Below are 15,712 nucleotides of genomic sequence, written 5' to 3'. Positions count from 1 at the left end.
TCTACCTGGGGTTTCCCAGACCATGTAAGTACAATAAACATTTTTTTTTTTAAGATTTTATTTATTCATTTGACAGAGACACAGCGAGAGCGGGAACACGAGCAGGGGGAGTGGGAGAGGGAGAAGCAGGCTTCCCGCCGAGCAGGGAGCCCGATGTGAGGCTCGATCCCAGGACCCTGGGATCATAACCTGAGCCGAAGGCAGACGCTTAACGACTGAGCCACCCAGGCGCCCAGTACAATAAACATTTAACCTCCATGAGGATAGACTTGGAATTATAAATTCTCAGGAAAGACTTGTTCGTTTGTTTCTGTTTTTCATACCTTTGACCCAGGCCTGAGATAAACACATTACCTTGTTGGTTTTCTTTTGCCAAAAAGACGAATTCTTTTCCTAACCTAACTTTTTCTTGAGAGTATAGATGTTTGAGACCCCTAGCTTTTTCCAGGATCCTGGTTCTCATTCCCACAGGACTTGAGTTCCCCCATGGAGAACCAAGCTCCCCGGATCAACCGATGCCTCCAAAGCAGCCTATGCTTCAGACTTTGCTGACCACTCTGGTTTCAACTTTTTTCTTGCCTCCTCTGAATCGCATTTACTTTCTTACAAGTTTAACTGTGCTTTTAACCAAATGTTTGGTATTATTATCCCGTGTTCTTATGTGTTTGTAGGGGAACATTCGTCAGAATTTCCAGTTGGCTCTGTTGCTGGAGGGAGAAACACATTCCCAGGCTTTGCAGGCTAGGGCTTCTTCAACCCCTGAGGCCTTCTGTTGCATGGGAGGCAGTCGGGCTCTTCCGTCAGTTTAGTGGAACAGAGAGCCTCTTCTCCTTTGTGTATCTGAGTGAGACTCCAATAATCCATAGAAATATTGTATTGTTTGCTATAAGCAATTGCATTGCAGCAAACAGATGGTGGGGCTGGGACTCAGAACACTAGGGTCCTCGTTTGGGCCCTGCCACTTAGACAAATCCCTAAAACTCTCTGTAACTTGGTTTTTCAAAAATCTGCAGATAGGGTAGTGATTAATGCCTTCCTTTTTTTTTTGTAACTGGGAGGTAAAACGGGATAAGTGGATATAAAAGTCCTTTGTTAACTCTAAAGAGCAGTATCAATGCAAGTCACACTGTAATGCAAGTACAGTAGTGAGCTCACCTTCTGAAGGAGAATGCACTATGTTCTCATGTGCAGCTCCTGGGGTGGCATCTGCCTAATGAGGAATCCAGACGCGTTTGCAAGGACTAAAAATACACTTTTTAAAAAGTAAACTAGTACATAATGTATAACACCGGTCTCTTCCTTCCACTTATCAACAATGCAATACCAAGTAAAAAGCAAGGGTTGAAAGAAAACAAACTCTTGAATACAAATTGTATATTCTTGCACCTCAGGAGTTGAGCTCCTCTAAACATCTGTGTTCATTTAGTCCAATTTATCTCACTCTTTGAGATTCTTCGAGCTCTTTTCATAGCACCTAAGATGCTCAAGGCCAGATTCATTAGAAAAACATTCCCTGTTGCACCTGCTCATCTATCTCACCTTGACCTGGGAAGCCCCTCTGAACATCGCTAAGCTCCCTCTACTGCCGTCACATCATCTTCTATTAGTGACCTTGTCTTTAGGAAAGAGTGGTGACATTCTGTGGATGGCAGTGGGTCCCCCCACCTTCACTCCCACTGTTTATATCTGCCTCCAAACTTCCCAACCCCAAACAGTTTGTTCTTTCCTCCAATGTTTTAAAGCTTTGCTACTTGGTCGGCATGGTTCCTCAGACCAGCAGCATCACTGGAAACTTGCTAGAAATGCAGAATCTCCAGCCTTTCTTCACACCTACTGAATCAGAATCTGCTTTTTCTAAGAGATCCCAGGGATTCATATGCACATTAAAGCTTGAAAAGCACCATTTTAAATGTCATCATCCTGAAAGAACATTTTAAATCAGTAATTCGGTAGCTTATTGTATAGAAGAGGCACTTGGGATGTTCCTTAAACATGCAGATTTTATGACCCACCTACTGGTGATACCGAGTCATTCTTTCTTTTCTTTTCTTTTCTTTTTTAAGATTTTATTTATTTATTTGACAGAGAGAGACACACAGAGAGGGAACACAAGCAGGGGAAGTGGGAGCAGGAGAAGCAGGCTTCCCACCGAGCAGGGAGTCCGATGCAGGGCTCGATCCCAGGACTCTGGGACCATGACCTGAGCCGAAGGCAGACGCTTAACGACTGAGCCACCTAGGCACCCCTGAGTCATTATTTCTGTGCATGAATTCATAAACCACACTTTGAGAAACACACTTTTAAACAAAATATAGTGTCTGTACTATTCTTTACATAAAGTGGAGGCGTTTTTAGCATGTTCGGGAGATTCACCTTTGACACACTTGTCCAGGTGTTTAAGTCCAGTAAACTATTTTTTTTTTTACCTTTCAGAACCCCCCCTTAAAGGATTCCTTAAACTAGTCTCCTCCATGTCAAACTTCTTCCTCAGGTTTTCCGAAGGGCAAATGTAGCCGTCCAACTCTTAACCTCTGCCTCCGGTTACATACACTTCGTGGACATTAGATCACCTGACAAAGAAGCAAGTGAGCACCCTCTTGACATAGTCCTTCTGCCTTGACTCTGACAGGCAGGGACATCACACTTTTCTCTCTTCCTCTCTGAAGAAGAGGAAGAAAGAGAATGGTATTTAAAAACATGAAGAAACCCTTTTTAAAATAGCTGTTTCATGAGATCCCTGTCACTTGATTTTCTCCCATCTCCTTGCAACCAGAATGTGCTCCCAAACGGTCCAAGCCGAGCATTCAGGTTGGGTTCAAGTTCCGGCCCTGGTGTTTTCTTACTTTGTGACCTTGGGCAAGTTCCTTAACCTTTCCTAATCTATTTCCTCACCTCTAAATAGATATAAGAGTATGTACCCCATGAGGTTGTTGTGAGAATCTTCAGAGTTAATGCTTACTTGGCTCTACATTTGTTATAAAATAAGCACTGATTAATTTTAACATATTATCTAAAGATGCTTTGGCAGAGATGGCTAGATGCCTACCCTATGGTGGTCTGGTATTTGGTGGTTCCCCATGAACTGCGATTCCTGGCATTTATGCTTTTGCGTAGTTGCTTCCCACTTTGACTCTGGACTTGGCCAAGTGATCAGCTTTGGCTAATGGGACAACAGCAAGCATGGTGTAAGTGGAGACCTGATAGGCACTTGTACACTGAGGCACTTGGACACTTCTTAGGACACTCCTTCTTGGAACCAAGCCACCAGTCCATGAGGAAGCCCAAGGAACCCTGAGAAGGATTTAGGTGTCAGCCAATCCCTACCTGAACTCTAGCCAGGGACCAACACTAACTACCTGCTGTAGGAATGAGGCCATGTTATGCTTTTTGGTCATCCCGGTACCCCAGCCTATACCATATTCCTCTACCACTTGGTCAACCCACAGAATCATGAGAAACAATAAATTATATTGTTGCTGTTTTAAGACACTAGTTTTGAGGTTGTTTGTTTTACATCAATAGATAGACGCTATATCCATTTTTCCCATTTTCCTATTAGTAAAACCCCAATTTTATTTGGTATACAAAGCACCCAGCTAAAAATCTGTATTTCCTTCCCTTCCTTTCAGATGCTGGTGGCCATGTGACATAGTTTGGCCAATAAAATTGAGATGTTGGGTGGGGCTTTCAGAAAAATCTCCCTATAGAGCAGAGTCTACCAGCTGTATACTCTTCCCCTTCTTTCTGCCAGAACATGGAATGGATGGTGTAAATGGGCAAGCTGTCTTCTTTTTTTTTTTTCATTAAAAAAATCTTTTTAAAGGTTTTATTTATTTATTTGATAGAGAGAGAGAGACAGCGAGAGAGGGAACACAGGCAGGGGGAGTGGGAGGGGGAGAGGCAGGCTTCCTGCCAAGCAGGGAGCCCGACACGGGGCTGGATCCCAGCACCCTGGGATCACGACCTGAGCTGAAGGCAGATGCTTAACGACTGAGCCACCCAGGCACCCTGGCAAGCTGTCTTCTAATGAGGGAAAACCTAGAGAATCACAAAGACCTCAGACTTGACCACCTTGAGCCACTGATCTAAAAGCAAGCCACTTTTCAAAATATGAGGGAAACAAGCCCCTGTTGTGTTAAAGCCACCGTTATCTGGTAATAGGCTCTCTTATGACTGGAACGGGCAGCTGATTCTGATGCCGGTGGTGTTTTAATCACAACATTATTTACTAGCATGAAAGCTGCATAGCAGTCAATGTCAACTCAGGCTGCACCTTATAATAGGAATCTCTGTGGGTAGGGATGAGTTACTTATATTTTGGTTCCCATAACACACTGCTCCCTAATATTTCCACAGAATAGAAAGCCTCACATTTTCAAGGGTAGTGCTTACGAGACACTGTGCCTTGGCAGAGCCACAGAATAGCATCAAAGAACTAGAAAGCAACATGAACTCATCTTGTTTTCTTTTGGTGACTCTTTGTCCTTGTATGTCTATAGACCATCTCTCCAAATAGGTTGGAAGCTCCTTGAAGGTAGAAAACACCTCATATCCTCATATTTTCCTTTCTATGTGTGTTCGATCCTATACCTTATAGATTAGTTGACAAAGTTTTCATATAAGACTTAGCAAATAGAAACCTAGAAATGTTTAAATTATAGGTGATGACATTTTTAATAACGGTTGAATTGATTTTCATATACACCACTATTTTATTTTCCTCTGGTTTCTATGAATCACATACGCTTCTCTACCTTAGTAATAATTATCAATATTATTTATTTAGCTCTTGCTCTGTGCCAGGTACTGTTGTATATGCTTCATATGTATTACTTATTTCATCTCCAAAATAACCCAAGGGGCCGGTGCTAACATTACCCCAAGTTAGCAAATGAAGAAACTGAGGCCAACAGAGATTAAGTGACCTGCTCCAAATTGCACTGCTTGGAAGTGGGGAAGTCAGGGTTCCAACCACTACCTGACAGAGTATTTCTTCTTTGTTTCTGTTTTTAAAAATTTTTTTAGTTCAGGGCGCCTGGGTGGCTCAGTTGGTTAAGCGACTGCCTTCAGCTCGGGTCATGATCCCAGGGTCCTGGGATCGAGTCCCGCATCGGGCTCCCTGCTCTGCAGGGAGGCTGCTTCTCCCTCTCCCACTCCCCCTGCTTGTGTTCCCTCTCTCGCTGTGTCTCTCTCTGTCAAATAAATAAATAAAATCTTAAAAAAAAAATTTTTTTTAGTTCAGTAATGATTGCTGCCCAGGAACTTCCAGTTGCTTCTGGCTGGAGAAGCCTATTCTTCAGGCCATTCTGGGAGGACTCCTGCCCCCTTACAGCTCCTCTGTTCTCGCTGGTTCTTCTACAGAACTGGCCTCACACACACTCTCCTAAAATTTCTCTAAGGTGCCCCTCTAACCTTGAATCATTCCTACCCCTCTGAATCAAACATGCAAGTTAGAATGCCCAGACTTGGAGCAGAAGGCAATGCAGTCAGGGAGGCAGAATCAGGATGAGAAGAAACACACTGAATGTCCTCATAATTTATATTTCTTAATATGAGCAAGTTATGTTGGATTGTGAATGGAGAGTCCTCTTAAGGCCACAGTTTAAATAAAAATGTTTTAAAATACTTCCCAGAAGCCCACAAAGCAAATATGAGACCCACTCAGACCTCCACCTCCCTCTCTTTGTCCCTGAGCCCTGGATCTTTTGGTGGCAAATTTCCCAGACTAATTCAGTGCCAACTCAGTCTTCTGGTTCTCTGAAATGGCCTCCAAAATTTCCTTCCTTTTTACATAATTTTAAAGAACAAACTCCCCTCTGGTTGGCCAACAGTGACCTCGATATCCTTAACACCGGGACTCTGCTGTCCTCCCTTCCATTGGTCTATTATTGTGGAGCCAATTTGTCTTCTTGGCATTTGTGCTCTAAGGGTTCTAGGAATCCAAGGGAGGAAGTTACCATGGCCTTTTTCCTGCTTTTGCTGGCTTCTGTGGATTCTGTGGACCTTCCTTGTCCTACTTCATCTCTGCTGAGACAGTATTTACACAGTGATTTTTCTGGTTCCCCCAATTCTGTCCCTCTCCTCTCTTCTGGCCTATTACAGGACAGTCCAAAACATTTTCATGGTCTGAATCTTCTTGTTCTGAAACTCAAACAGGAAGTATAGAACAATAAATTATAGGGCTGTCTTTGAAAAACGAAGGCAAATGAAGAATGGTAAATTTACCTTAGAAGAACCTCCATCCTGAATGTGAGAAACCTGCTTAAGGTGCATATTTGGATAGTGGAGGAATTTGTATCGAGGCAAAACAAACAAAGGACTTGTGGAATTTTGTTAAATATCTTCACAGTACTGTAGTCATATATCTTAAGCATTAACAGTCTGTTGTGGAAAATGAATCTTAAAAATGTGTTCACTTGCATAGTTGGAAGACCAATTTTGAGAACAACAAGCAATCTACTTCATGTCGCCTACTAAGGGTTTTAAAGAGAACAAGCAAATGGAAAAGTGAAAATGAATAACAGAAGCTAAATGGCCACAATGCCTTTGCAGAACACAAGCAAGAAGCCATAACAGATACAAAATAACTCAACAGCAAAAGTAGTATCCAGATTTATTATGGGTGCACAATTCAGATAAGGAAGGAACATGAATTAAAATGTCTTATAGGCAGACGTTGAACTCAATGAACATGACAAAAATCTGGAGCTCAGGTTTAATGCCATAGCAGAAAACAAGTGTCCCAGGCCAAGAAAAACAGTGGCTTGGTTTAGAATCACTCTGTCAAGAAATCCTTCTGGAGCATTGACTTTTGCAAGGCCCATTGCAAGGGCCACCCCACCCTCTTCACCTATTCTTATTTTTGTTGGCAATGCTAAACCAAGAACTGGGTGCTCCAGAAATGGCTGCGACAGCCAATAAAGCCTGGCCCCACTTAATGATAATCTAGGGAGAGAGTAGAAAATACCAATGCCTGGGGGTGCCTGGGTGGCGCAGTTCGTTAAGCATCGACTCTTGGTTTTGGCTCAGGTTGTGATCTCAGGGTTTGAGATGGAGCCCTGTGTCAGGCTCTGTGCTCCGTGCTCAGCGCAGTCTGCTTGAGATTCTCTCTCCTTCCTCTGCCCCTCCATTTGTGCTCTCTCTCTCTCTCTAAATAAATAAATCTTAAAAAAAAAAAATACCAGTGCCTGGGCACCACACCAGACCACTTTAATCAGTATCCTAGGGTATGGGGCCCAGGCAAGCAGTGATTTTTTTAAAGGCAGATAATTCTAATAGGCTGCCAAGAAAGGAAGAAAATACACACCTGGCAAACCCATGGATTTACATCCCATATTATTGCTTATGCCTGTGGAACTTCACGAACACTTTTTCTTAGTCTTCTGCTAATCAAGTAACCGTCTTTTCAATGTTCTTGAATTCCTCAGGATGCCCTCCTCCACTGCTTTAATGGGAGAGCATTTTCTGGAATTTCTGACATGCATGGCAGAACAACCAACTTGGTGGCATGGATGGCTATTTGGATTATCTTAAAATGTTTCTTCTCAGAGAGGAGAGGACACCAAGATTGAGCTTTTGGTGTCTCTTGCCTGTTCTAAAGTTGATCTCACCTGGGTTCCAGTCCTCTTAAATCCAGGCCTCTGCCAGAATTGGGAGAAGTCATGAGATCAATGCATAAATGGTTTATAAATCGATGTGGCCTGAAGGCAATATGGAGTAGTGGTTAGGGGGACCACTCTGGAGTTGGGCATCCCAAACTATGATTCTTGGTGGTATTTTTTCTGGCTCTATGATTTGGGCAAGTTGCTGGATCTGTTTGAAACTCAGTTTCTGCATCTGTAAAAATAAGATAATATTCCATCCAAGTTGCTGTATTAAGAAAAACTTTGCATCTATTAAATTCATGATCTATAGTAGGTCTTTAGCAGGCAGTATTGTACAGCAGTCAAGAATGAAGGTTCTAGAGCCAGACTGCCCTAATTTGAAACTCAACATTGTCGCCAGCTGTATGACTTTAGGCAAGTTACTTAATCCCTCTGTGCTCCAGTTCCCTTAAGTGCCCCAAAAGGATAATAATGGCACTTATAGGGTTGATATAACTATAGGGGCCAAGGACAGGCAGCCACTATGGTGTGAAGATTATTTTGAATTAAAAGCAATAAAAACCCAGCAGATTCAGGAAAATCTCTTTACTGCCCCCTCAACTGCCTGCCTGTACCAGGAAAAGAGCTATTAACAGAGATTCCTCTTTACCTAAGAAACTTATCTGCCTAAGAGGGCAACCTTGTTTTCAAAACATCTCCTCTCACCTTCCTGCTAGTGGTCTTCCTCTCTTTTGTGTCCTCAGACCCCTACCCCTCTCCTTAGCTCATAGAAGCCTTGTGTTGCCTGGCTGTCTTGGAATTTTATGTCTGTGTGGATTCTCTATACGTCCAAAATTAAATGTGGTTTTTCTCCTGTTAATCTGTCTCATGTCAATTTGATTCTTAGTCTGAATAGAAGGACCTTGAAGGGCAGAGGAAATTCTTTCTCCCCAACATAAAGATTAAATGACCTAATATTAGTGTGGCCTACCATCTCAGTTTGCTCAGAACAGTTCCAGTTTATGCTTTTTATCCTAATATCCTGGCTGGTTTAGAATTTGCCTGCCCCCTTTCATTCTCAAAAGTGTCAAGTGTCCCAGATTGAACAATTAAATATATGGCCACTGTAGTTCTGTAAATATCACTTAGAAAAATGCCTTGGGGCGCCTGGGTGGCTCAGTTGTTAAGCGTCTGCCTTTGGCTCAGGTCATGATCCTGGGATCCTGGGATCAAGCCCCGCATCAGGCTCCCTGCTCTGCAGAAAGCCTGCTTCTCCCTCTCCACTCTCCCTGCTTGTGTTCCCTCTCTCTCTGTCTCTCTCTCTCTGTCAAATAAATAAATAAAATCTTAAAAAAAAAATTATAAAAAAAAAAAAGAAAAATGCCTTGTATGGAGTAGATGCTAAATGTGTCTTGGATGCTAACATTAAACTCTTTAGTAGTTTTATCCAATAGAAATATAATACAAGAGTAATTTTTAACTTTCTAGTTAACCACATTTTAAAAAGTAAAAGGAGGGGTGCCTGAGTGGCTCAGTTGGTGGGGCGGTGTGACTTGATCTCAGGGTTGTGAGTTCAAGCCCCACTTTGGGTGTGGAGATTGCTTAAAAATAAAATCTTGGGGCGCCTGGGTGGCTCAGATGGTTAAGCGTCTGCCTTCAGCTCAGGTCATGATCCCAGGGTCCTGGGATCGAGCCCTACTCCTGGCTCAGCCGGGAGTCTGCTTCTCCCTCTCCCTCTGCCTCTCCCACTGCTCATGCTCTCTCTCTGTATCTCTGTGTCTCAAATGAATAAATAAAATCTTAAAAAATAATAATAAAATCTTTTTAAAAAAGTAAGAAATGAATGGAATTAGTGTTAATATATTTATCCTAATACATCCAAATTATTAGGATTTCAGTGTGTAATTAATATAAAAATTATTAGTGAGATACTTTTCTTTCCCCATCCTACGTCTTTGAAACCTTGTATATATTTTGCATGTATAGCACATCTCAATTTGGACTAATGACATTTCAAGGGCTCAGTGTTTCTACTCTACTTTATTACTGTGGTCTTATTAAATTATTAAGATGCTGCGTTAAGGTTGTTTTATTAATTTCTCCCATGTCACAATTTCCTATTTGGAAACATCCCAAAGAAAATACAAAAAGTGGGTTTTCTACGAATATTTGAGTTTTTTTTTCTCTGTAGATCATCTCCCTCCAATTCTGATTGTGTTTTTGTTCCATTCTCTGGACTGAGGCCAATATCGTCACATTCCTGTAAATCACACTGCTTCTAACGAGACCCAGAAGTGCAGTCAGATCCTGACCAAAGGCCAAATAAAGCAAAGGGTTTCTTTTTGGCTCTGGTGTGATACCTACCTCTATTTCCTCTATTAGGGACAGTTTCTTATTACTCCAACTAGTCTTAGCCTTAGTTCCCCACACTTAAGAAGTTCCTAATGTGGGGAGAAACAAAATTGATAAGAGATGGAGCAAGAAAGAAGGGATGTGATATTTTTTAATTTCAAAAATGAAAATTTGGCCCTACCAATCAATCAATTCCTTTCAATTGATCTTGCTAAATCCTGGATGACAACACTCTTAGGAATTTACAATCTTGTAGGTATGAGAAGATTGAGAATGATGGTAGAACAATTAGAGAATTATGGGTAGATGCTAAATGTGTCTTAGATGCTAGAACAATTAGAGAATGATGCTTTGTCATAGAATGTAAAGACAATACTCTTGGTGATGGCTCCTCAGATTAAGAGAATGGGCTTAGGACGTTAAAGCTGAAAAAATTCTCAGAGGCCATGTAGTTCAATGTTCTTTTTTACTGATTAGGAAAAGTGGGACCAGGAGAGGTTCAAACGCTTGGTGAAGTTCAAATGGCAAGTTAGTAAAAGAGGGAGCGGGAACCATGGTCGCTTTGTTCTTATCACAGTTACCTTGATTTGACGGTAATTCACCTATTAAAATATAACATGCTGTTCCTCCCAAAAAAGGTTTTAACAACTCTCTATGCAGTTTAGATTATCATTTTATTCTTGCTGCCTTCTCTCAAACCTTTTTACATGGGCCTGGTCTCCATTAATGGGTGTGTTCAATGTATCCTGAATGAGTTAGCATTTCTAAAAGGCCTGGGGAAAAAACAAACCAAACCAAACCAATGAGAAGACTGTTTCAATCTTGTACTTGACCATCAATTCCTCTGGCAGGTGGCACAACTTCAGCTGTGGTGTGAAGGAGGTGTTTGAGTTTCAGGGGAGGAGGGATCTGGAATAGAATCTTGGCACATCAGCCTAACTAACTGTAAGAGTCCTTCCCTCCACAGCAACCCCACACCCAGAGTTGGACTTGCTGATGTCTGAGGGTGGAATTATAAATTAAGGAGAATAAAGCACACAAGCCACCAAAAAGAGCCACAGAGCTAACTCAGGCAGGTAGGCTCAGAGGTAAGTGGCTGGGACAGGGCACAGCGGGGTAAAAGAAAAAAAAAAGAATTATTGTTTAATGTTGCTTGATATTAAACTCCTTCAACTTGTCAACTGTTCCTACAGAATACACACATGTTCACTTTCAAAGGTGGCATGGTGTACCCTGTACCATGCTCCCAATCCCACCTTTTCAGCTGCCCCTGCTTGGGGACTGAGCTGCTAAAAGCCGAACAGAAATCACACAAGTGGCCAAATTTGTTCGCCCTCAACGTTACATCATTAATATGAACCATGATGAAAAACTGTGTTGTAGAAATGGCCAGCATCAAACAAACAAGACGTTTGCCAGCTCACATTTCTTTTAGAGTGTCATTTTATTCGAGAGGGATAAAGGACAGGAAGAGGAGTGTATGGCTTGCTTGAAACGGGCTGTTCATCACTTTTCAAAAGAATCTCTGACGTATGATTTAGGAAGACCATAGCGCAGTTACCTCACAGTTCATAGTAACAGAGCTTTTGCTCCCTGTTTGATAAGTTACCTGTTAAAGCTAAGACAGGCTCTTTCCTTGGGGGGGGGGGGGGGGGGGGAAAGAAAATTTCTAACGTGTAGACCATCAAGATGCAGCCAAGACCTTATACATTCAATTGTTAGGGTGAATTTCACTTCCGTTGGAATTGATTTTTTTTTTTTTAAGTTCAAATGACTTACAGTGGATCCCACCAAAAAGGACTCATGTCATTTATTCTAGAAAGCTTCCTGCCCTGCGTGAGGATGCAGAGCTAACCCGGAGAAGGGAGGGACTTTCTTTGGTGAATAAAGACTTTCTAAGCCAGAGCTGGTTAGCCTGACTAGAATGAATAGAAAAGCAATCCCAGATTAAATGAGTAGGTGGAGAGTTTGAAATCCTTGGAATTACAGGAGGGGTCCATTAAGATTCAAACGCCGGTTTCAGCGGGCTGGAGAAGAGTGAGAAGCCCCGAGGGTCCTGGGCGGCGGGTAATGGCCGTCCCTCCTTGCATCCCAGACGCGACTTTGGGGGCCGTCCCCCATCCGCGCTTCTCGGTTCGGGCGGTAGATTTCTCCTAACTACTGAGCCCAGCCACGCTTCACGCCGCTAGTTTTCTCTTGCCACCTGATGAGTGTTAGCAGTCACTCGAACCAATTGGTTCAGTCCGTCCAGAGAATGAGCGGATTCTGGTTTACTTTCTGTTCAATAATTCGGGGAAAATATAACTGTGGTTAAGAAGTCGCTCGAATCAGTGACTTTTAAAACACCCCCACGACCACAAACGACTTTGGAAGTTGACCAGAAATGAATACTATTCGGGATCTCACCGGCTCTAAACCCTGGGGTTAGAGCACCGGTTTCCCACTAACTTCAGGTGATGATGGTGATGATGAAACACAGCCGCGGGGAAGGGTCCACGAGCCCTGGAAACTAAGAGCCAGCCACGAACGCCCGAGGCGTGCGGGCCCAGGGGCGGCGGTGGTGGCGGCGGTGGTGGCGGCGGCGGCGGCGGCGGGGCCGCGAGCACCTCCCGCAGGTCCCGGCCCGGACGCGGGGCCGGGTCACCTGACTCGCGGAATTTGGGGCCGCGCGGGGTGGAAGGGGAGGGGAGAAGCGAGCACCTCCCTTCCCGCTCCCGCGGGATCCAGGTCGGCGGGGGCCGGCGCCGGGCGGCCACGTGGTGGTGCTGCCGCTGCCCCCGCCCCGCCGGCCCAGCCCCGGAGCCGCGGCGCCCACTGACCCCCGCAGCGGGGGGAGGAGGAGGGACCGAGGCGCAGGAAGCCGAGCAGGAAGCGAGCCCGGCGGCCGCGTTTTCCTGGGGAAGCGGCGGGCGGAGTGGCGCAGCCGGCGGGGCCCGGGAGCCTCCGCCTCGATGGGGTAAGTACGCGGCGCCGAGAGTTGGGAGGCTCCCCGGAGCGGGGTCCCGGCTCGCCGCCCCGCCTTTGTGTCTGGGGCTCGGGCGAGGGACGGCGCGCCGGGCGGAGCGGCTTAGCGGGGTGGCAGCGAGGGTCCCGCCACCACTCCCTTGTCTGCCGCCGGCCGCCAACTGTCTGCGGAGGGAGAGGAGGATGTGGGGATCCGAGTAAGAGGGAAGACCGGGCCAAGTTGGGAGCGGGCTTGTCTCCTGCCGGCCCCCCGGCACTCGCAGGCCGGCAGCGGCAGGGCGCAGGGCAGGGGCGGCGGAGCGAGCGCGGGCGGGAATGAATGGCCAGCCCGGCGGGGCGTCCTGGGGGGCGCGGAGTCAGCACCCTGTCCTACCTGCCCGGCCCTCCCCGCGCCGCCCCACCCGGCTCCTAGATTCTGGGCTCGAGCCGCCTGCGCGCACAACTTGGAGGAGCCGCGGAGGGAGGCGCAAGCGGGAGACTCCGAATGGCTCCGGCGACGAGGGTCTGCTATTGTTCCTTTTCTGACTCTAGGGAGGCCTTCGGCGGGCCCAGGGGTGCAGGCCTGCTAGTGCTCCTCACTCTACGTGTCCTTTTCCCCGCCGCAGCTTCGAGGAGGGCGGGGAGGCGGGATGCTGGAGTTCGGGCAGACTCGGGGCAGCTGGGACTTCGGGAGAGGGGCGCCCGCCCGCCATCTACCCCAACTCTGCCCAGGTGGGTGGGTACCCTCTCCAACCCACCTTCTCTTCGCTGCCTGCTTGGGCAGGTTTGTGGCCGTGCTTTAGTTTCTGCAGTTTTTAGGGTTCATCTGCTGCCCCCGGTACACGCTCTCCTTTGCGTTTGGACCTCACACTCCCCTTTTGTGGAGGGGGCGCTCAGAGCCCAGGGAGGCAGCAGACTGGGCAGATGGAGACCAGTGTGAAATGGAGGAGTTACAAGTGACCTTCCAGCGGCTGGGGCCTGGGCTATAGGTCCAGGCTTGCGCTGCTCCAAGGAATCCAGGTCAGCGCAACTTTATTTCCAGCGGTCAGGGCATATCTGGGGCTCAAGGCTGCGCACCACGCCCAGCAGCTTCCCGTGGCCTCAGGCGCACAGGTGATTGGGACTGGTCTCCGTTTTCCTTCTGGGAGAGGAGAATACCAAGCTGGCTGGGGTGGGGAAACGTTACCAGTTCCCTGGAGAATGTGATCTCAAAACTGTAAGGGCCTGACAGGGGGAGGAGCTGGTTTGTCCATCAGTCGGACGCAGCAGAAGCTCATCTTAGAGAGGAGAGCCTCACCTTGTGGTTTGAACGAAGTTGGAGAAGAGCTGGTGTCTCGCAGGGAGGCTGGATTTTGATTGCTCTGGCCCCCACCTGTTCACAGGTGTGGCTGGGAGTTTTATTACTGATGGGTGTAATCTGATCATCTTTTCTTAATGATGCCTAAGCGGTGTCATTTTTTCCCCTTGGGCTTTTGTAAGAGCGTAGACTTTAATGTGAGGAAGTTTATCCAGTTCTTATGATTTTTAACCTAGTGCTTGCATAACATGGATTGGGAGAGGTGGTCCTGTGCTGGGGTATCTGGGTTTTTCCATCTCCATTCATTGAGATGCTTCATTAATTTTTTTTATTGCGATTTTATACCTTTATTTGATGGTATCGTTTTTCTGGACAACCACACATGGATGCGGAATGGAACATTCCTTCTTCCATTGGCCTAGACAGCTTTGTGGAGCCTGGTGTCAATGTGCATATCTGGAGTTCCCATGTCCTCCATGGCAAATTTCCAGATCTCTTTGAGTGCCTAAGGGGCACACCTCTTGAAACCCACTCCGTGGATGCACTCGTGAATGTTGATGCTGTATTTTTTGGTCACCACCTCGCTGATGGCAGAATGGTCCTTCTTACCACTCTTCTTTGAGGGAGCCATTCTGCCAGGCCCTGGTTGGAAAGGCTTCATTAATTTATTGTAGCATTTACATGCCTTAGACTTGTTTTATGGCTTTTTTTGGGGGGGGGGAATGGTGGTGGTGGTTGTAACCCTATTGTGGAAAATCATATTACTGTTTGTGAAATTGAATAGAATGAATGGATGCTGGGCCATGGAGACTCAGTGGGGAATGATAGGAGTGTCCCTGACATTGAAGTGCCGTCTCCAGGCCGCCACTTCCCAAAGCCTCTTTGAGGCAGGTGTGCCTAGCATTACCCACATTTTAAAGGTGAAGAAACTGAGATGTGGAGGTCAAGGAAACTTGGCTTGCAGTTAATGGAATGTGATGGAGGAAATTTGTCTCTCTTCCTTTTTCCTTTCAGAATAAAAATAAGTATGAAATATTTCACATATACATAATAGATACTACTTGTGTTTAAAGGTTGCTAATTTAAAAAAAGTTGCTAATATCTCCATAGTTACTTCATATGTCCCCCAATAAAAGTAAACTGCAACTGAAGTGTTTTATCCATCCCTCCTCTTCCTCCATCCCCAGGTGACCACTAAAGGGATGTTAGTGTAGTTTCCGAACGTCTTTCGGTACTTCGGTATGTTATCTATCCATAAGCACTATCGGTGAGCTTGTGTATTTAGTATTCTACATAAAAGGCATAATTCTATATATATACTGCTTGCATTTTTAAATTTGTCACTATGTTTGAGGCACATGTAGCTCTTATTTACTTTAGCGGCTACAGAGAATGCCAGTGTATGAATAAATCATAGTATACTAATTCCTTTGCCAAGAGAAAATTAGAATGTTTCCAGTTTTTCACTGTTACACTTTTTCTGCTAAGGGCAGTTGAGACCGTTGATCTGTGTTCCCTTTTTTAAACATTAATTTAT

At 45.3% G+C, this 15,712-nt stretch overlaps 1 protein-coding gene across 1 annotated transcript in view; it reads left to right on the top strand.

Annotated features, from left to right (window-relative positions):
- Nucleotides 1-12,496: 12,496 nt before the first annotated feature.
- RAI14 (retinoic acid induced 14) overlaps nt 12,497-15,712 on the top strand; it is a 138,227-nt gene continuing 135,011 nt past the window's right edge. Inside the window, 1 exon segment of the mRNA XM_021700474.1 lies at nt 12,497-12,891. The gene's annotated coding sequence lies outside the window, so the exon portion shown is untranslated.

This window comes from Neomonachus schauinslandi, chromosome 7 (assembly GCF_002201575.2).
Source record: "Neomonachus schauinslandi chromosome 7, ASM220157v2, whole genome shotgun sequence".
NCBI classification, from domain to species: Eukaryota; Metazoa; Chordata; class Mammalia; order Carnivora; family Phocidae; genus Neomonachus; species Neomonachus schauinslandi.
This window is presented reverse-complemented; position numbering and strand designations above follow the sequence as displayed.